This window comes from Macaca mulatta, chromosome 14 (genome assembly GCF_049350105.2).
Source record: "Macaca mulatta isolate MMU2019108-1 chromosome 14, T2T-MMU8v2.0, whole genome shotgun sequence".
NCBI classification, from domain to species: Eukaryota; Metazoa; Chordata; class Mammalia; order Primates; family Cercopithecidae; genus Macaca; species Macaca mulatta.
The window spans coordinates 1,545,307-1,565,720 of record NC_133419.1 but is presented as its reverse complement, the minus strand read 5'-3'; the positions used below and the strand labels follow the sequence as shown (position 1 = coordinate 1,565,720).

Sequence of the window (20,414 nt, the reverse complement as noted above, 5' to 3'; positions counted from 1 at the left end):
CGGTCCAGCATCTACTGTCCAACCCTATGGCTTGACTAACTGACCACTTTCCTCAATGTCAAGGGACTCAGGTTTCGACATTTTAATATAAGCTGTAAGAGTTTAGAAAATGTCGTTAGACCCCAGCATCAATAATGGGTCCGGGAAACACACCTCACCACTGAAAAGCAGGCTAGCGGCCCTGTTCTTTTGTCAGATTTAGAATAACGGGTTTGGACCAGGTCCCGGCACTGACTTTGCAGACCTCAGCTGGTTATGGAAGCCCACGGTCAGGGGAGCTCTTTTCGGAGGAGTCAGCGGAGCTGAACTGCCTGAGACAGGAACCGCAGGCCCGGGGACTGAGAGGGGCTCAGAGGGCAATGCCCTGGGCGACTGGTGGGTGGGGACTGCCCCTCCTGAAGGGACCAAGGTTCCACATGTTCCCCTTAAAAGCGGAAGTCCCAGGAGCACAGGTGTTGAGGCTTCTGCGGATTAAAAGCCCCACTGTGTTCCACGGGCAGGTGGCTCCTGTTTTCTGGATGGCTGGGGACAGTGGACTTGACCACCGGAAACCCCCAGGCAGGAGGAAGCCCAGCAGTCCTCAGGCCCCAGGCCAGGGGGGGTGGTGGAGGTAACTCAGAGCCCGGGGACTGCTCCGCAGAGGGTCCTGCCTGCAGCCTTCCCTTCTGGCCCACCACCCCCTGTCCTGCTGTGTCACTCGGGAAGGGGATGAGTGGCGGGCCAAGGGGAGGGAGCCTCCAGCAGAAGCCGGAGATGTTGGTGGAGCCCACTCTGCGAGGCCATGCCCAGAGACTCCAGCCCCTCTGTTGCTCTGCAGAAGCGCTGGCCGGAAAGGTGGAGCGGGGAGGAGCCTCATGTTCTCTGCACCACAGCCTCCTAGTGGATTCCCTGTGGCAGCCAGGGTTGTTCCCTCCCAGGCACTGAAGCTGACACATGTGAGGAGACACAGGTGGCCAGGTGTCCCGTGGGGGTCCCTGGAGCAGCCACCTCACTCCGCCCGGGTCCACCCCACACACTGCTACCCCTGAGGGCCACTCACATCATGAGGAACAGGTCCCGGAGCTTCGACTTCAGGGTGGGTGCCCTAGAACCTTGGCACCATGGACCTCACCACCCTGTCCCCGAGCTGGGTCCGGCTCCGTCACGTCTCACCCCTTCCCTCCCCCCCATCCCTCTGGATAAGGCTCGTGCGGCGAAGCAGTGCCCTGGGGTTCCCTGTGACCCTGGGGAAGGGGACCAGCCCTACAGGGTCTGTGGGTTTTTCTCCCCGTGTGCGGAGATGAGAGATCATAGAAATAAGACAAAGAGATAGAAGAAAAGACAGCTGGACCCGGGGGACCACTACCACCAAGAGGCGGAGACCGGTAGTGGCCCCGAATGCCAGGCTGTGCTGATATTTATTGGATACAAGACAAAGGGGCAGGGTAAGGAGTGTGAGCCATCTCCAGTGATAGGTAAGGTCACGTGGGTCAGGTGTCCACTGGACAGGGGGCCTTTCCCTGTTTGGCAGCCGAGGCGGGGAGAGAGAGAGGAGACACCTTACGCCATTATTTCTGCATATCAGAAACTTTTAGTACTTTCACTAAGTTTGCTACTGTTATCTAAAAGGTGGAGCCAGGTGTACAGGATGGAACATAAAAGCGGACCAGGAGCGTGACCGCCGAAGCACAGCATCGCAGGGAGACAGTCAGGCCTCCGGATAACTGCGGGTGCACCTGACTGATGTCAGGCCCTCCATAAGAGGTGGCGGAGCAGGGTCTTCTCTAAACTCCCCTGGGGAAAGGGAGACCCCCCCCTTCCCGGTCTGCTGAGTAATGGGCGCCTTTACTAGGCACTGAGGCTACCGCTAGACCAAGGTCCGCTAGGCAACGGGCGTCTTCCCAGGCGCTGGCATTACTGCTAGACCAAGGAGCCCTCTAGTGGCCCTGCCCGGGCGTGATGGGGGCTCACAGTCTTGTCTTCCGGTCACTTCTCAGCGTGTCCCTTCAGCTCCTCTCTGTACAGCCTGGTTTTTCCTAGGTTATGATTATAGAGCGAGGATTATTATAATATTGGAATAAAGAGTAACTGCTACAAACTAATGAGTAATAGTGTTCATATATAATCATATCTATGATCTATATCTAGTATATTCTTATTTTATATATTTTCTTTATTATACGGGAACAGCTCGTGCCCTCGGTCTCTTGCGTCGGCACCCAGGGGGCTTGCCGCCCACATGCACCCCACCCCGTCTTGCCAGAGACTGCAGCCTCTGCGGTGAGCCTCCCACGTGGGCATCGGGCCCCTGCCGGTAACAGTGTGGAGGTGGTTGTGGGTGCCGAGAGACAGGAGCTGAACGGTGGGCTAGGGTACCCCCCAACTGGGAAAGCCCGCAGCCCTGGCAGTTCTCTGACCCTCAGGAGCCCCCTCTGCTGGTCAGGAGTCCAGGGGGTTCTTCCTGCTGCTGTTTCCCTAACCTGGTGGTGGGAGGCCTGGCACAGCGGCTCCAGGTCACATGGGCAGGAAAACAGGATAGAGGAGCAGCCACCAGTGCGGTGCGCTGGGCCTGTGGCCAGACACACTGACCACCCCCATGTCCAGCGCTGGGGCAGGTCTCTCTGTGCTGTGGGTGGGAGGGTCGCAATGCAGAAGGGGCTCCTCTCCCGGGTGCCAGTTTGGGGCTACCCCGCAGCACCCACCAGACCTCCCTCTCTGAGCCTGTGGGCACTGGGGGTCCTCAGCCACTGAAGGGAGAGCCAGGGGTCGTGTCAGTTCCCCCTTGCCCATCCCCAGCACTTTTGGAGGGACCTGGAGAAAGAGGGGAGGGGCCTGGCCACAGGGAGGTGGTGCAGCCCCTGGAGTCTCAGCGCTTGCCCTGCCTGGAGCAAGGGTGCTGGGGCTACTGGTGCCTCCCCAGCCCGTCCTGGCCTCCAGTGATGTGGTGCCCCCAGAAACACACGCGGAGGACCCCAGGAGGGGCCTGGGGCAGCCAGTGGTAAGTGGGGCAGATGGGGTCACGGCGCTGCGGACTCCCAGCTCAGGGGTCCAGGGTGCTCCCTTGGCTCCCCTGGGAGGGAGGGAGGGAAGGAGGGAGCAGGACCCACTGCGGTCCCCACCCTCCAGAGAGCGAGTTGCTGCCAGTTCACGCCCAGGGTCAGGGTGGACGTGGGCACAGCCGCAGTGACAGATTCTGCCTCTGCCTCTGCCTCTGAGGCCTGGGCCCAGGATCGCGGTCCACCCCCCACCCCGCCGTGCCTCTCAGCTGCTGGATGTGAGCCTGTTGCTTCATGTCGGGGAAGAAGCAGGAGAGAATTCTCTGATCCATCAGAAACAACCAGGGAAGAGCCAGGACAGCCCCCGGGCCTCCTGCCATCGCCCTAAGGAAGACCCCTCCCCAGCTGTGGAGGGGAGGCCAGGTCCCCGGTCTTGGTGGGTAAACACCAGGGGACAGGGGCGGGCCAGGGAGCCCACACTGGAAAGAACTTTGAAGGGAGCTTTCCAGAGCCCCAAAACCTCCGTCAGGTAAGGGTGGTCTGGGGTGGAGGTGGTCTGGGGGTGGAGGTGGTCTGGGGGTCGAGGTGGTCTGGGGGTGGGGGTGGTCTGGGGGTGGGGTGGTCTAGGGGTAGATGGTCTAGGGGTGAAGGAGGTCTGGGGTGGAGGTGGTCTGGGGTGGAGGTGGTCTGAGGGTGGAGGTGGTCTGGGGGTGGAGGTGGTCTGGGGGTCGAGGTGGTCTGGGGGTGGGGGTGGTCTGGGGGTGGGGTGGTCTAGGGGTAGATGGTCTAGGGGTGAAGGAGGTCTGGGGTGGAGGTGGTCTGGGGTGGAGGTGGTCTGGGGTGGAGGTGGTCTGGGGTGGAGGTGGTCTGGGGTGGAGGTGGTCTGAGGGTGGAGGTGGTCTGGGGTGGAGGTGGTCTGAGGGTGGAGGTGGTCTGAGGGTGGAGGTGGTCTGGGGTGGAGGTGGTCTGGGGTGGAGGTGGTCTGAGGGTGGAGGTGGTCTGAGGGTGGAGGTGGTCTGGGGTGGAGGTGGTCTGAGGGTGGAGGTGGTCTGAGGGTGGAGGTGGTCTGGGGTGGAGGTGGTCTGGGGTGGAGATGGTCTGGGGTGGAGGTGGTCTGAGGGTGGAGGTGGTCTCGGGTGGAAGTGGTTTTGGGTAGAGTGGTCTGGGGTGGGATGGAGGTTGTCTGGGGTGGGATGGTCTGGGAGTGGAGGTGGTCTCGGGGTAGAGTTGGTCTGGGGGTGGAGGAGGTCTGTGGGTGGAGGTGGGCCAAGGTGGAGGTGGTCTGGAGTTGGAGGTGGTATGGGGTGGGGTGGTCTCGAGTGGAGGAGGTCTGTGGGTGGAGGAGGTCTGTGGGTGGCCGAGGTCTATGGGTGGACATGAGCCAAGGTGGAGGTGGTTTGGGGTGTGATGGTCTGGGGTTGGAGATGGTCTGGGGTTGGAGGTTGTACGGGGTGGAGTGGTCTGGGGTTGGAGGTGGTCTAGGGTTGGAGGTGGTCTAGGGTTGGAGGTGGTGTCGGGTGGAAGTGGTCTGAGGGTGGTCTGTTTGCCTGCATTCCAGCTGAAAACAACTTCAGACAAGTCACTATAAGGCCGGGATGAGATGAGACAGAATGGCCCTTTCATAATTTTGTCTAAACACCGACAAATCAGGATCCCAGTGCCCGCCATGAAATGCCAAACCTCCCCTTTTCTCTGCTAACAGGAGCTGGGCCTTGCCTGGGGTCAGACTTTCGCCAGCTGGTCATGGGGGCTCCAGCTTTCCGGCAGCCTCCAACCTGGGGAGACCCCCAACCACCCAGCCACAGCCCAGTCCTACAGAGGGTCTTCCTGATGCTCCTCCTGTGACCCCAGGGTGCCCATGGTGTGTGTGGCCACATGCCCTGAGGTGTAGCCCAACCTTTCAACCACAGGCAGCTCCTGGGGCTCTGGCTGGACAGAGAGGCCAGGGTCAAGGGGCAGGTGAAGCCTGAGGGTGCTCGGGAGTGGCCAGGGATGGCCCTGAGCATGGAGGGTCTTCCCCGCTTCCCCGGGTACCCACAGGAGTTACTACAGCCACTTTCCACGTGTCTGGGGCTCTGCCACGTGTGACCAACTCCCCGGGAAAATGAAGTGGCTACAGGTCTCAATCAAATCCTTTAAAGAAAAGTTTCAGGAAAGAGAAACATTTACCACAAGCAGAGGGCTGAGGAACTAAGAAATAGCTCTGGCTGAGAAGACGCGTGGGGGCCAAGCTGCAGGTCCAGCGAGAGGGACAACAGTGGGCGAAGATCCACGAAACCCCTTCCGCGAGACTCCCACTCCTGTGGGAAGATGGAAGTGGCCCGGGCCGGTGGGAGAGTCCAGCGGGATGCCAGGGTGGCACTGGGCACTGCATGGGGAGCCAGGGCCGGTGGTGGGGGGGCTCCGGGAGAGATGAAAGCCACCTGCCCCAGGCACAGGACTAAGGGCTGCACACAGCATGGGAAGACCTTCCCTTGAAGACGTTTCTCCCCATGCCCTCTTCCCCCTGCAGCCCTCCTCTGCTCCCCAAGTTCCAAACACACCAAGCCAAAGCCTGCTTGAGCCTCGAGCCCTTTGCACTTGCTCTGCTGCGGGTTATAAAGCAAAATGTAAAACACAACGTGCATCACGTCCAGTTCACATATTTCCACCATATTGGGGCGTTTTTAAGGGTCATGCTTGATTTTTATCCTAAAGCCAGTGACAGCCACTCAATCTTTGGAGACTGGGATGCCAGGGCTGTCGCTTGCATCTGCGGTTGGAGTTTGCCAGGCAGCAGGAGCCTTGGGCCAACTTTGGGCTCCAGAAGCTGCCACCTCAGGCCTGTGGCTCTCCCGCCGTCTTACCACAGAGTCCCCTGGCGGCCCTGCTGAGTCAAGCCGGCTTCCTGCCTTCCCAGACCTGGCTCGTCCCTGAAACCCAGGAGGGAACCCTGAGACTCTCAGCCCCTCTGCCCAGAGCTGCTCAGGCTCGCTTGGAGCCCTGCACGCATTTGGCAAATATTTACTGTGTGTGCACTGTGTGCCCGGCACTGTCATTGAACCAGAGGGTAGAACAATGACCACAACCAGGGACACCTGTTCTCAGGGCTCCAACCTTCTGGGGAGGGATGGGTACAGTGAAGCGCATCTGTGAGGTGACAGGTCCAGCAAAGGAACGCAAACAAGGAGACGGAAAGACGGAGCTGCTAGTTTACACGGGCACTGGTGAACATAAACGTTTGTGTTTAAGGACAAAGAAAATGGTTGCAGCTGTGCAGGCGTGTGGGGTTCACACTGGGACAGTAACCACGGTTGAAGCCTGGTGCCCCCCAGCTTAGGAGAAAGAAGGAAATGAGGAGCAGTGTGCAAGCTCTGATCGAGATGGCCCAAACCCAAGAAGCCAAAAGTGTATTGGGGTGCAAGCTACACTTTACACGCTTATGCATTCTTCCATGTGTAAAAAAGTTTGGACACCCAGAGAATCTGCGTTTAATGCCTTTCAAATCGAGGGAACGAAAGGTCCTGCCTCCACGGTCTGGGAGAGCCTCACACACACAACACACAAGGTAATGACTGATTTTTCCTTTTCTGCAAGGAATTTCCTGATCTCTCTCTTCCCAGCTCAGGAATGAGCCTTAGGAAGGGGCAGAGGTCGAACCTTTTGGTTCAAGCAAGGCTTGGGGTCCGAGGGGGAGGCCTAGCTGGAGGAGACTGGGGGGTTTGGAGGAGTGAGGGAGACGCCGCAGGTGACCGGAGCCCCCTCCTCAGCACAGCCCCTAGCTCAGGCCCCTGAAGCGCTCCGGGTGGAGGCTGCAATCATTACTGTAAAACCATTGTCTTAGAGAGCAGGCGCCTTCCGCTCCTGGCATGGTGCTGAGTAGAGATACGGCTTTGCTTTAGATATGAACGTGCACGTTTGCAGGAAAACCTAACTATGGGTGTGCCTGTGTTTATCCCATATGAAGGACTTCTCCGTCTGTTGCTGTTCTATTGTTACTGTATCAGGCGCTGACGGTTTATTAATACCTTTTCAGCAACATGGAGAAAACAGATGATGTTTTCCCCATATCTATCATTACTACAGTGAGTCTTTTATTTGTTGGTTTGGTTTTTTCATTGTCGTTGTTTTTCTTGAGATGCCCAAGCTAGAGTGCAGTGGCGTGATCTGAGCTCATTGCAACTTCTGCCTCCCGGGTTCAAGCGATTCTCCTGCCTCAGCCTGCCGAATAGCTGGGATTACAGGTGCCCGCCACCATGTATTTTTAGTAGAGACGGGGTTTTGCCATGTTGGCCAGGCTGGTCTTGAACCCCTGACTTCAGGTGATCCACCTGCCTCAGCCTCCCAAAGTGCTGGGATTACAAGTGTGAGCCACCACATGCAGCCTCATTTATGTCTGGTATTATTTACAATATCAGGTACATTTGCATTCTTGATGTCAACCCTTCATTGCCACGATGCATCATTGTGCAAATCCGATGCTGGGTCTGATTTGCCAAGCCCAGAGTCAGGGGTGAGAGTGTGGTGAGCTCAGGTGAGGACACGGGAGGGGTCCAAGGAGCTGGACCCTGGGGGAGGGAGAGAGGTGGGATCTCGGCTCACTGCAAGCTCCGCCTCCCAGGTTCACGCCATTCTCCTGCCTCAGCCTCCCGAGTAGCTGGGACTACAGGTGCACGCCACCTCACCTGGCTAATATATTTTTTTTTTTTTTTGTATTTTAGTAGAGACAGGGTTTCGCCATGTTTCCCAGGCTTGTTTCAAACTCCTGAGCTCAATCAATTCGCCTGTCTCGGCCTCCCAAAGTGCTGGGATTACAGGCGTGAGCCACCGCGTCCGGCCGAGGATTTCAAGACAGTGACAGCAAGGCACGAAGCCTTCCAAGTGTGGGAGCCTGTGTGTCTGCGGGAGCTGTGTGCCTGTGAAGCAGACCCTGGGGCTGAGGCAGGAAAATACGGTCTGGAGGCAGGGAACATAAGGCGGATTCACACTTCAGCTATGACAGGACATGTCCTCTCCACGGGCACAAACCCAGCAAACGACTTTAGAACTCATTCTCTTCATTTACATAGGGCGGACCCCCAGTAGAGGGTATCTGAACTCACAAAAACTCTATGACGGGATCCTTGAGCCCCTACGCTCAGCCGCTCCCACGCCGTGGAGTGCACTTTAATTCTCAATAAATCCCTGCTTTTGCTCTCCTCACTTTGTTCGTGCGTTTTGTCCAATGCTTTGTTCGAGACGCCAAGATCCTGGACATCCTTTCTGGGTACAGTACCAGGGCTTCCGAAACAGGGCTACAGAAGCCTTGGTAGGGGGATGACCGAAGGGGGAAAAAGGCAGGAAGTAGGCAAGCCCCACCCACAGAGTGTCCACCCCCTCCTCCGATTCTGTCTACACTGCAGGAGCTAGAAGATAAAAATGACCATTCCAAGTCTAGGGTAAGAGTGAGGTCCTGCCAATCGAATGCCTTTCCCCAGGTCTGGAAAGGAAGGCAGGCAGAGGCCCGCACCGGGGCTCACGTGTTGCTGTGCACGAGGGTGAGCTCGGCACCTGCAGCTTCAGCTGCAGCTGGTCACCTGCCTCCCCGGCAAAAGGCCTGGGTAGACACACACCCCAGTGCTGTCACCAGCCTGTGGATGCCCTGAGGTGGCTCCCTGTCCCTGGACCACATGGCAGGTGCGCTGGAGCTCAGGGTTCCAGTACAGCTTGGAAGCCTGGGGTCTCCCGGGGCCAGCGCTGTGGATGGCTGGAGTCCTTCCAGGAGGTCCAGCCCCCAGAGCTGCCCTCGAGAACATAAGCTTCTGATTTCCACTCTGGATCCGCCTGACTGAAAATACCCCGAATGGCTGCTTTTCCTGCTCTGACTGAACCACTGCTTGTACTTGCTTCCTGGGGCAGCCCTAACAAAGGACCACAAATGACAAGAACATCCCTCTCCCAATCCTGGGGGACAGAAGTCCGAGATGCAGGGGTGGCCAGGGCTGGTTCCTTCTGGGGCTGTGACGGAGCCCCTGCTCTGGTCTCTTCCAGCTTCTGGGTCTTGCCGGCAACCCTTGGTCCTCTGTGACTTACAGAAGCATCACCCCAACTTCTGCCTTCATCTTCACGTAACGTCCTAATGTCCATCAATGACAGACTGGATAAAGAAAATGTGGTACATATACACCATGGAATACTATGCAGCCATCAAAAAGAATGAGGTCATGTCCTTTGTAGGGACATGGATGGAGCTGCAGGTCATTATCCTTAGCAAACTAATGCAGGAACAGAAAGCCAAATGTCGCATGTCCCCACTTATAAGTCAGACCTGAACACAGAGTACATAGGAACACAAGGGAAGGACAGCACTGTGGTGCACTTGGCGGCGGGGGTGGGGTGGGGTGGGGGCAGGAGGAGGGAGAGGATCGAAAAGCTACCTATTGGATACTATGCTTCTTACCTGGTTGATGAAATAATCTACACACCAAACCCCATGACGTGCAATTCATCTATATGGCAAGCCTGCACATGCAGCCCTGAACCCCAAGTAAAAGCTGAAAGAAAGCTTGTCTCCAGACAAGGTTGCCTTAGAAGGCACTGAGCGTTTGGGCTCCCTCAAATGGAATTTTTCTGGGGGGGATCTATTCAACTCCAGGCTGCCTTCAAGCTTGTGTCCAGCAGCTGAGCATCGTGTGCAGTCATTGTCTTCCCATGTCTAGTTTTTCAAGGCCCCGTGACATTGCAGATAAGCCCAAGTTCCTCCACGTCTCCAGGTCTGGCTCCTGCATGCACTAGGGGCTTCTTAGGGCCTGATGTGCCACACAGCTCAGCATACAGACCCTTCCTCATCCTTCTGCTGAAGTGGCCTGGCCCTGATCTTCCCTCCCTCCCACAGGACGGCGGTGCCTCTGCGGCTGACACCACCGCCCTCACCACCTGTCCCTCTCCCCGCCTCTCCCCACGCACCAGATTGTGAGCTTGGGTTTACTCTGCTCTGTCATCTCCAGAGCCCAACACAACAAGGGGCCCAGAGCAGAGAGCTGTAGACGTTAGTTCTGTGCATGAAGACATGGACCATGGCATGAAAGAGGCTGAGGGGAGAGAAATGGGAACAGTCCCGGGGGCGGGCAGGAAGATGGTGCTTCTGGGAATTAGAGAGAGGTGGGAAGGAGAGAGCCACAAGAGATTGAGCTTTGCGCCTCGAGACTTTGTTTATTTAGAGGGTCAGGATTCAGTCTTGACATACAGATAGCCAGAGAGATTAAGGGTGGATCACACTCCTGAAAAAAGGGGCAGCTGTCAGGGTCTAAGGGGTCTGAGCTGCCTCTGGGGCCTTAGTGGGCCGCTTTGGATCTTAAATGAGTGCGGAACAGGGAGAGGAAGTTCAGGAGAAGTAACAGGCAGTGAGCCAGAAGGGGTCCCCAGTCAGTTTCGGGAGCGCTGGTGTGGAGTGGATGAAGCCAGTGAGGACACAGTGGAGACAGTGGAGCACCAGAGAACCCAGAGCGAGGAAGCTGGGCAGCTGGACGCTTCGCCAGTCGGGCCACCTACGGTCTGCAGCCAGAGCCTCAGATCTTACACTGACAGCACACGGGGACACAGCAGCTGGACTGGGAGCAGCAGGGCTTGCAGCAGCTGGACTGGGAGCAGCCACAAGAACCACAGCCTCCCTTGGAGCCCCCACAGGAGCCACAGCTGGAGCAGGAACAGGCTGGCACACAGCAGCACACGGGTTTGCAGCAGCAGACGGGCACACAGCGGCTGGAGCCACAGCCCCCACAGCCGGAACCACAGCCCCCACAGCCGGAGCCACAGCCTCCAGAGCAGCCACAGCAGCCCATGGTTCTGGTGGATTGAGCAGGTAGAGGAACAGGTGAGAGGGAGGTGCAGGTGTGGAGCTTCCTGAGCCTGGGCCCCTTTTTTTTTTTTTTTTTTTTTTTTTTTTTTTTTTTTTGAGACGGAGTCTCGCTCTGTCACCCAGGCTGGAGTGCAGTGGCCGGATCTCAGCTCACTGCAAGCTCCGCCTCCCGGGTTCCCGCCATTCTCCTGCCTCAGCCTCCCAAGTAGCTGGGACTACAGGCGCCCGCCACCTCGCCCGGCTAGTTTTTTGTATTTTTTAGTAGAGACGGGGTTTCACCGTGTTAGCCAGGATGGTCTCGATCTCCTGACGTCGTGATCCGCCCGTCTCGGCCTCCCAAAGTGCTGGGATTACAGGCTTGAGCCACCGCACCCGGCCGCCTGGGCCCCTTATATCCCTGGGTAGGGTCACTCTGAGACCTACCTCATAGCTGTGTGGCACATCAGGCCCTAAGAAGCCCCTAGTGCATGCAGGAGCCAGACCTGGAGATGTGGAGGAACTTGGGCTTATCTGCAATGTCACAGGGCCTTGAAACACCAGACTACCTCGGTCACTCCATCATTGCCAGCACTTCCTGGGTATGTGATTATCTGTTTGCTGGACTTCCGGTTCTCATTGGCCTGATCCAACACCCACCTGCTTACCTTTCTAAATGTAGCCACTTCCTCCTTGGAACTGGACCTTGTACTGAACCTGATCACCTGCCTTCTGTTTTCCTCACGTGACCGGCAGAGAACAGGTGTTCTACGAAGATCATTTTGGTTGTTTTCTTCCCACCAATGGCACCACGTTTTTCCTTGAGACTGTGACCTCTGTGTAAAGAGAATTTTTTAAAAACTAAGCTTTCATCCATATAATTTATTTATTTATTTATTTTTATTATACTTTAAGTTCTAGGGTACATGTGCATAACGTGCAGGTTTGTTACATATGTATACTTGTGCCATGTTGGTGTGCTGCACCCATCAACTCGTCAGCACCCATCAACTCGTCATTTACCTCAGGAATAACTCCCAGTGCAATCCCTCCCCCCTCCCCCCTCCCCATGATAGGCCCTGGTGTGTGATGTTCCCCTTCCCGAGTCCAAGTGGTCTCATTGTTCAGTTCCCACCTGTGAGTGAGAACATGCGGTGTTTGGTTTTCTGTTCTTGCGATAGTTTGCCGAGAATGATGGTTTCCAGCTGCATCCATGTCCCTACAAAGGACACGAACTCATCCTTTTTTATGGCTGCACAGTATTCCATGGTGTATATGTGCTCATCCATATAATTAAAGAGGCAAATTGAGGAACAAATGTTGTGTCCTGGTTCTGTCTTAACATGTGGGTGCACGGCATTCAGCCTCTCCTCCACCAGCCTCAGGTCGTGGGGCGCTCAGGACTCCTGGCTGCTGCATACACAGCCTCACATGGTGAGTATCGTTCATGTTAAAAATCTTCAGGAATTTCATGGGTGGATGGAGAATCTCATTTATCACCCTGTTGTTAATCTCTTCAATTAACTATTACTGAGGCTGATTCTTTTACTCCAATATAAATTATATACTTTTTTGACTTCTATTACTGCTTCAAAAGTTATTTGGATATTGAGAGAACGAATCCCTCGTGTCCAAACAGTGCACTTTGTTTTTCCACAGGTGTGTACTTGAGTTTAATTTCCGACGTTTTTAAACACTATTCTCACTTTGTCTTGTCATTTTATTTTCTGCCTCGCCAACATTATTAGATGGTAAAAACGAATATCTTTCAAGCTTTGGGTGAAAGGTCTTGTCTTGTCTGGAAGAGGTGAGAGAGAGGGTTATAGGCTCCATAGTTCCCATTGCTAATGGGGGCCGGGGGGAGCAGGGGACTGAGAGAAACCCACAGAGAGGGAAGTGCTCACTGTGCTGAAAATACCGTCTTCCAAGGGGACACACTGGGTGGAGGATGCAGCCCTGTGTGGCAACAGTTCACTCCTCCCGACGGGACGCGGTGAGGCTGGGGTGGGGACGTTTCATAAGACCTGGATCGTGAGCACAGAGCCCAGGCATCCTAACAAATCCGTCCCCCACCAACCCTGCCCAAGGCCGCACTGGACGTGAGCAGACCATCAGGCACCGCAGGCGCTCGCCAGAGCTTGGCAGCTCTGCCCTCAGGTGCCGGGTGAAGGGAACCAGGAGCATCCTTTCGGTTCAACATAGGCAGAAGATCTAGACAGGATTGGCCAAACCCGAGAGAGGTAACGTGAGATTCTGTAACAGCTACGAAAACAAACCTTAAAAAACGAAAGGAGGAGGAAAGGAAGGAAACAAACCTTTCCAATTGAACTCGTCATTCAGGAGACAAAAGTAGATTTCCTGCAAATTGTTGAATTATGCAGCAAATAATAACAAATACGGCAGCAAATTACAAATATGGCATAGTAACTTTAAAAGGGCTCTCAGTTGAGATGGTAAAAATAGAGAGTTAGTTTTATTTTGTTTATTTGTTTATTTTTTGAGATGGAGTTTTGCTCTTTCGCCCAGGCTGGAGTGCAACGATGTGATCTCGGCTCACTGCAAACTCCGCCTCCCAGGTTCAACGGATTCTCCTGCTTCAGCCTCCCAAGTAGTTGGGATTACAGGCGCCCGCCACCACACCCCACTAATTTTTGTATTTTTAGTAGAGACGGGATTTCACCATGTTGGCCAGACTGGCCTCAAACTCCTGACCTCAAGGGATCTGCCTGCCTCGGCCTCCCAAAGTGTTGGGATTACAGGCGTGAGCCTCCGCATCTGGCCTATAGAGTAAGTTTTAAAAGGAAGAGTGGAGGCCTTGGGAAATAAATGAGCACCAGAGGGAGGTCATTACGGTTCGAGTTGCTGGTTAGGAAGAGTGAGGAGCGGAACGGAGGTGGCTGGGACTTGGATCGACGACATCCAAGAAAGATGCGAGATACTCACAGTGTGGCTAAAGCACAAAGCCGTGGAATCACCAGAGAGAGGTTTGCAGACGAGGAGGACAGGAAAGCCACAGCATCGGTGTAAGTAGCAGAGCCTTTAACAAACGGAGCAGAAAACAGATTCAAAAGTCAAAGAAATGCACCATGACCCGCAGGAAGATCTGAAAGTTTAGTCCCAAAGAGCATAGCATGTTCCAGGAAAGAATGAATGCAGAACGCTGAGGACCGAGCCCCTGGCGGTTTGGTGACGGAACTCCAAAGGCTGAATCAACGTTGCCACTTCTGCAAATCACCAGCCAGTCTGCCGTGGCTGTCTGGGCTGAGGGTGCTCACAGAGAGCTGCTCCTAGATGCTCCTCAGAGAGGTCGTAAACCCAAAGATAGGGGATCAATTTCTCCAAAAAGTAGACAAAACCAAACATGACCCAAGAACATGGCGACAAAACGTCCTCCAAGTAGAAGAAAACAGGAAGACAGCCTTCCAAATGGCAGAAATCTAAGATGACAGCACCTGGGACTCTGGGGAAAGTCACACGGACCCTACACAATTGGGATTTATTCCAATTAAAGAAGTGAGGCAGGGACAGGCAAGGCAAGAAGCGCTGAGGGCAATAGAATGGAGACCAACACTGAGCAATTAACTACACGGGCGATGGTTATTGCAGCAGAGCCCAGCTGCATTCCCAGAGAGAAAAACGAGCCTGATGACATCTTTGCTCTCCACCTACTCGGGCCCTTTCCACAGCCTCCAGGTGGGTGGGGGCTACAGCCAAGGAGGACCCGGTGTCCTAGGACAGGGGTCCTCAACCCCCAGGCCGCAGACCATGGCCTGTTAGGAACCAGGCCACACAGAAGGAGGTGAGTGGAAGGCGAGCGAGCACGACCTCCCATCCCTTCAGCCGCCACGTTAGATTGTCATAGGAGCGAGAATCCTACTGTGAACGGTGCGCACGAGGGATCTAGGGTGCGTGTTCCTTACAAGAATCTAATCCCTGATGATCTGAGATGGAAGAGTTTCATCCTGAATCCAGCCCCCAACCACCCCCCCGGGTCCGTGGAAAAATTGCTTTCTACAAAACCAGTCCCTGGTGCCAAAAGAGAGTGCGGGTTGCTGCCCTCAGGTGCTCTTGTAAACAGTCCTGCATTGGCGTTGCTGGGCTGCTGGCCTCCCTGGTGGGCATCGATCCTGGCCCCTCATCATGCCCGTGGGTCAGCACCATCTCTACCATCTCACGGGTGATACTGTTTCCGTGCTTTTCTTATTTTTACTTTTTCCTTTTCATAGGCTTTTAAAATTCTCTTTTCTTGCTTCTATGGACTTGAAAAAGTTTCTTTCTTCCTTTCTCCTCTTTTTCTAGTGCTTTGCACTGATGTTTTTATTTCTACTTTTCCCCGGTGGTGACTGAAAATTTTAACATGCATGTTTAACACAGTCTGAGATCAGCCACCATCTTCCACTGGCCCCGCACAGAGGTGGGTGATCCCCTCAGACTAGCGTCTCCTGCGCCGACCTGAGTGCTGTCCAGTGCTTCTGATCCGCCTTCTTCCTGTACCCCCAGCCAGTCATGAGCATCCTACCCGTCATTTCTTCTTTAGATACAGCACATTTACCTTCACAAGAACCTCATACTTCCATCCGAAATTTATCAAGTTGAAAAAGACACTTCTGACCCTCAGCTCATGGTCGGGCACGCCACAGCTAATCGTTACACCTGCTGAGGTGAACGTGTGAATCCTTGTCTCCCTCAAGGCACTTTTGTAATGAGTACAAAATGGTACATTTCCTGACGGTGAGCCATCTTAACATTCGTGGGACAAACCCTACTTATGACTTGCTATTTTTAAATAATCGTATTGGAGTCTTCTATTTGATTCAGAAATTGTGTGCATTTGTTAATAATGAAATGAAGTTAAAAATTTCTTTTGTTTTACTGGCCTTACCTTTTTCTTTTCTTTCTTTCTTTTTTTTTTTTTTTGTGTGTGTGTGTGTGTGTGTGTGTGAGACAGAGTCTCGGTCTGTCACCCAGTCTACAGTGCAGTGGTGCAGTCATAGCTCCCTGCAGCCTCGACTTCCTGGGCTCAAGAAATCCTCCCACCTCAGCCTTCCGAGTAGCTGGAACTACATGTGTGCACTCACACACCCAGCTAATTTTTGTACGTTTTTGTAGAGATGAGGTATCACTACGTTACCCAGACTGGTCTCAAACTCCTGGGCTCAAGTGATCCTCCCACCTCAGCCTCCCAAAATGCTGGGATTACAGATGTGAGCACCTTCACAAGATCTTTTCATTCTTCTCTGTCAAGCTCCAAACGTTGCTGGGTGGTTCTGGCTGGGGGTCTGGGGCTGCATCCCCTGAAGGCTCGGCTGGTATTGACCCACTTCCAGGATGGTACATGCCTTGGCTTGTGGGTGGGAGGCCTCAGCTTCTCACCTGCAGGACTCTCCATGGGGCTGCTATTGGCACAGCATCTGACTTCACCCAGAAGGAGTAGTACTGAGAGAGAGAGAGAGAGAGAGAGAGAGAGAGAGAGAGAGAGAGAGAGACAGAGAAAGGTGTTGTACTACCCTTCATGTCCTAGCCTCCAAGCCCTGCACCATCATGCTGTCTGCCATCTTTGTCACAAGAAACGCACTTTGCTGCTGGCCTTCTCCTTGTCGCTTCTTCTGCAAGTCCTTCTGCTGGAGCCTCCCCTGCTGCAAGGCATCAGCCAGCACTTCACCATCTCAGGAAAAACCACCCCTGAGCCTTCCTCTCATCTGAGTGTGGTTTCAGGTGGTGGAGGAGTAAAAATCTGTGGGGTCAGCCTAGCCCGTTTTAGAAGGAGAAATCCTTCCAGCTTGCTCTTACTTGGTGCCCCCTCTTCTGTTGGGTTCTTGATCTGAAACCTACAGATACAGGTGGACATCAGGTCCTGTCTAGATACTGCACAGTTTTATGTAAAATTCTGTGTTTTTGTGCATGTTTGTAGACTTGCTTAAGGAGAAGCTCTGTAAAAATCCACAGAAGGGTCTATGAACCCAAAGTAGTTAAGAAGGGGTCTGCAGATAATTCCAAATGTGGAACATGGGAGAAAAGACTACTCATATTCATGACTGTTTTAAGCTGAAAAGGTGAAAAAAATAAAATTAACTAAAATTAAAATAGCAAATGACTAGACAGGAGCGTATGCACCTTATATAATACACACATTTCAGGGGCATTTTCTCAAAAGCTACATATTCATGGGGTTCCCTACCGGACAGGGTGGACACCACTTCCATGTTGATTGTTCCATCAGAGCCTCGTAGGACGTCCTCTGAGGATCCTCTTGGCCAACTCAGCGAACCTGAAGGTCATCCATGGACCACGAAGAACAAAGGCCCACGAAAGGGAAGATGTCCCCAAAGTAAAAAAAAGAAAAAGTCCTCTTGTACCCAAGGGAAGGAGCTGACCCAAGGGTGTCACTAGGAGTCGGCGCAGGTGTTGATACGTTACTTCGGGGACTGGAGGCGAATGTATTAGGTACTGGACGCAAATGTATCAAGCACTGGAACAAACGTATCGGGCGCTGGACGGAAATGTATCGGACGCTGGACGCAAATGTATCGGGCGCTGGACGCAAAGGTATCGGACGCTGGAAGAAAATGTATCGGGCACTGGACGGATATGTATCGGGCACTGGACGCAAATGTATCGGGCACTGGACGCAAATGTATCGGGCACTGGACGCAAATGTATCTGGCGCTGGATGCAAATGTTTCGGGCGCTGGACGCAAATGTATCAGGAAGCAAATGTGTCTGTTTCCTCTGTTCCAGACCTGGAGGATGCCGCCTCCAGCAGGAACAGCCAACACAAGGTGGCTCTCTCCTAATGGGTTTTCTGTTCCTCGCTGAGATACAGTCCCCTACTCCAGAACACAGTGGGGCTCCAGCACACGCGGGAAGAGTCACCGAGTGCCAGCCGGTGTCTACACCGTGGCCTGGGGCCCGTTGACTGGGCTCGGGGCACTCACAGGTATTGTGGTCACGGGGGCAAATGGCCATCCGGTTCCCTGCTCTCCACGGGCTTTCTTTAGCATCCAGTGGGCCTGCACCCGAATGTAGTTGCTGCTTCCCAGGCTGAGCCCGGGACCGGAGCAGGCGGGCACCCGGGCAGGGCATCCTCCTCCGCGCACGGTCCCTGGAAGGGCCTCTGCGGTCCGCAGGTGCAGCTGTGCGGGAGCCCCTGGGCCGGCCAGGCTGGGGCGGAACCTGCTCCACAGCGACACCGTGCGGCGGCAGGAGGAACAGCTGCAGGAGGCGATGAGATCTGGGTCCTGACCCAACGCAGAGAAGTGTCTGCACCTTGGAATGCTTGGATTTGCTTCCTCAAAAGGCAGCCTTCGATTATTTGAAATTCAAGTTCCAGCAGGCATCCTGTACTTTATCTGTCAACCCTGCCACCCCGGTGATCCGAAAGGCCTGGAAGAAACCCCGGTTGTCACAGGAGCACATTTTCCATGGGGAGCACGCAGCAAGCTCCAGAGTAAGTCCTTAAAATCCCCGTCCCAGTCAACACTCCAAACCTTCCAACAAAGTCTTACACCGAAAAGGACCCTGCCGAGCTGAGGGCTGAAGCCCCGTGTCCTGGGACCTTTGGAAACAGCCCGCGGGCCAGGAGCTGCTGTGGACCCTGAAGGTGTAAGGCCCAGGCATGTCCCAAGCAAGACGCGTGGCTCCAGCAGAGGAATCTTCCTGGGAGCAAGCCAGGAGTCCTGGGCTCAAAATCACCCTCAGCAAGACCAAGGCCTCTGAGCGAGTCACTGCCTGCTCATCGCTTCCTTCTTGTCACATGGAAAGGGGAACTCACCGCGGGACACTTGCTAGTGTTTACTAAGGGGCAGCTTCCATCGCAGACCTGACAGCACATTCGAGAACAGTGCGAGGAAAACAGGAGTTATTTATAAAAATGCAAAGCACAAGAGAATACCGGGACCAGTGGCACAAGCAGGAACCAGGAAGTGACCGTGTGCCCAGCCTCTCACCTGACCCTGGGCAGGAGTATAAAGAACCCGGGCTCGGGGAGCTCTACACCTGCACCTCCCTCTCACCTGCTCCTCTACCTGCTCCACCCTCAATCCACCAGAACCATGGGCTGCTGTGGCTGCTCTGGAGGCTGTGGCTCCAGCTGTGGGGGCTGTGGCTCCAGTTGTGGGGGCTGTGGCTCCAGCTGTGGGGGCTGTGGAGGCTGTGGCTCCAGCTGCTGTGTGCCCGTCTGCTGCTGCAAGCCCGTGTGCTGCTGTGTGCCAGCCTGTTCCTGCTCTAGCTGTGGCTCCTGTGGAGGCTCCAAGGGGGGCTGTGGCTCCTGTGGGGGTTCCAAGGGGGGCTGTGGCTCTTGTGGAGGTTCCAAGGGGAGCTGTGGCTCCTGTGGGGGTTCCAAGGGGGGCTGTGGCTCTTGTGGAGGTTCCAAGGGGGGCTGTGGCTCCTGTGGAGGCTCCAAGGGGGGCTGTGGCTCCTGTGGGGGCTCCAAGGGGGGCTGTGGCTCTTGTGGAGGTTCCAAGGGGGGCTGTGGCTCTTGTGGAGGTTCCAAGGGGGGCTGTGGCTCCTGTGGGGGCTCCAAAGGGTTCTGTGGCCCTTGTGCCTGCTTCCAGTGCAGCTGCTGTAAACCCTGCTGCTCCTCCTCAGGCTGTGGGTCATCCTGCTGCCAGTCCAGCTGCTGCAAACCCTGCTGCTGTCAGTCCAGCTGCTGCAAACCCTGCTGCTGTCAGTCCAGCTGCTGCAAACCCTGCTGCTGTCAGTCCAGCTGCTGCAAGCCCTGTTACTGCTCCTCAGGCTGTGGGTCATCCTGCTGCCAGTCCAGCTGCTGCAAGCCCTGCTGTTCCCAGTCTAGCTGCTGTGTCCCCGTGTGCTGCCAGTGCAAGATCTGAGGCTCTGGACTCAGGCCTCCTGTGAGTCCTGCTAATCCTGTCTTCCGAAGCTGTGACCTGTGCTTCATTGTTGAGCCTCAAACCACTGCTCAGAGTCCATTCCCCGCTATAGAATGGAGCCATATCTGGCTGCTTTTTCCTAAGGAGAGTTGACCCTAATTAATGTCCATTGTCTCTACTAACAAATTCTCTTCCCAAGTCACCTGCAACTAGGCTGAATCACCCCTCACCCGCTAGCCTTGCCTTTGCTCATCTATTCAGAGGCCTGAGCTCCTGAACCCACTTGCAGTCCTGTCTTTTCCAGCTAGAGCAGCTGGCCATGAGCGTCCCACCTGCAACAAGGTGTGCGTTTAAGAGGCTTCCTTGGAGTGGCTTTGCATGTCCAAAGCTCTGCTTTATCTTAAATGGAAACTAATAAAAATACCGTGCTGACAAACTGAAACACATACCTTGCTGATTTCTCTGTTGTTCGGCGTCATTACTCTGGCTATGGCTACGGTTTTCTTGTTCTTGTTGTATTTCGGACTGCTTGGGTCTGATGGTGATGTCGGTGGAAGGTGCTAGGATGGGGCTGGCTGTCTCCCCTGCCTCTCGTCTCCTTCCCGGCTGACCCCTCTTTTCTCAGAACCCCTCTCTCTCCAGGTCTTTCCAGCTATTGATCTGATGGAGACAGAACTGTTCCTCAGGTGAGGGCCACAGAAACAGAAGATGCTGCTGAAAACTACAGGGGGTTGGGTGAGGGACGGGCGCGGTGGCTCACACCTGTAATCCCAGCACTTTGGGAGGTCGGGGGGCAGATCGCCTGAGGTCAGGAGTTCG

General features: G+C 54.8%; 2 long non-coding RNA genes and 1 pseudogene across 5 annotated transcripts; 1 reads left to right on the top strand and 2 right to left on the bottom strand.

The window, feature by feature from the left end:
• The first annotated feature begins 2,460 nt into the window (after positions 1 to 2,460).
• Positions 2,461 to 8,156, top strand: LOC106993157 (uncharacterized). 3 transcript variants are annotated; one of them, XR_013403388.1, is made up of 6 exons: positions 2,465 to 2,977; positions 3,196 to 3,504; positions 4,678 to 6,522; positions 7,093 to 7,198; positions 7,373 to 7,488; positions 7,676 to 8,156. It is a non-coding gene; the product is annotated as an uncharacterized LOC106993157 (long non-coding RNA). The 3 variants fall into 3 exon arrangements; XR_013403389.1 differs by lacking the exon at positions 7,093 to 7,198; XR_013403390.1 differs by lacking the exons at positions 7,093 to 7,198; positions 7,373 to 7,488; positions 7,676 to 8,156 and having other exon boundaries at positions 2,461 to 2,977; positions 4,534 to 6,438.
• A 1,969-nt stretch (positions 8,157 to 10,125) lies between these two features.
• On the bottom strand, positions 10,126 to 18,455 carry LOC100429866 (uncharacterized). Of its 2 annotated transcripts, none has more exons than XR_013403393.1 (3): positions 16,946 to 18,455; positions 11,172 to 11,603; positions 10,126 to 10,841 (listed from the first exon to the last, which is right to left on the bottom strand). It is a non-coding gene; the product is annotated as an uncharacterized LOC100429866 (long non-coding RNA). The 2 variants fall into 2 exon arrangements; XR_013403391.1 differs by lacking the exon at positions 16,946 to 18,455 and adding an exon at positions 11,903 to 12,569.
• Positions 18,456 to 18,485: 30 nt separating this feature from the next.
• On the bottom strand, positions 18,486 to 20,074 carry LOC144329470 (uncharacterized; annotated as a pseudogene).
• Positions 20,075 to 20,414: the final 340 nt, after the last annotated feature.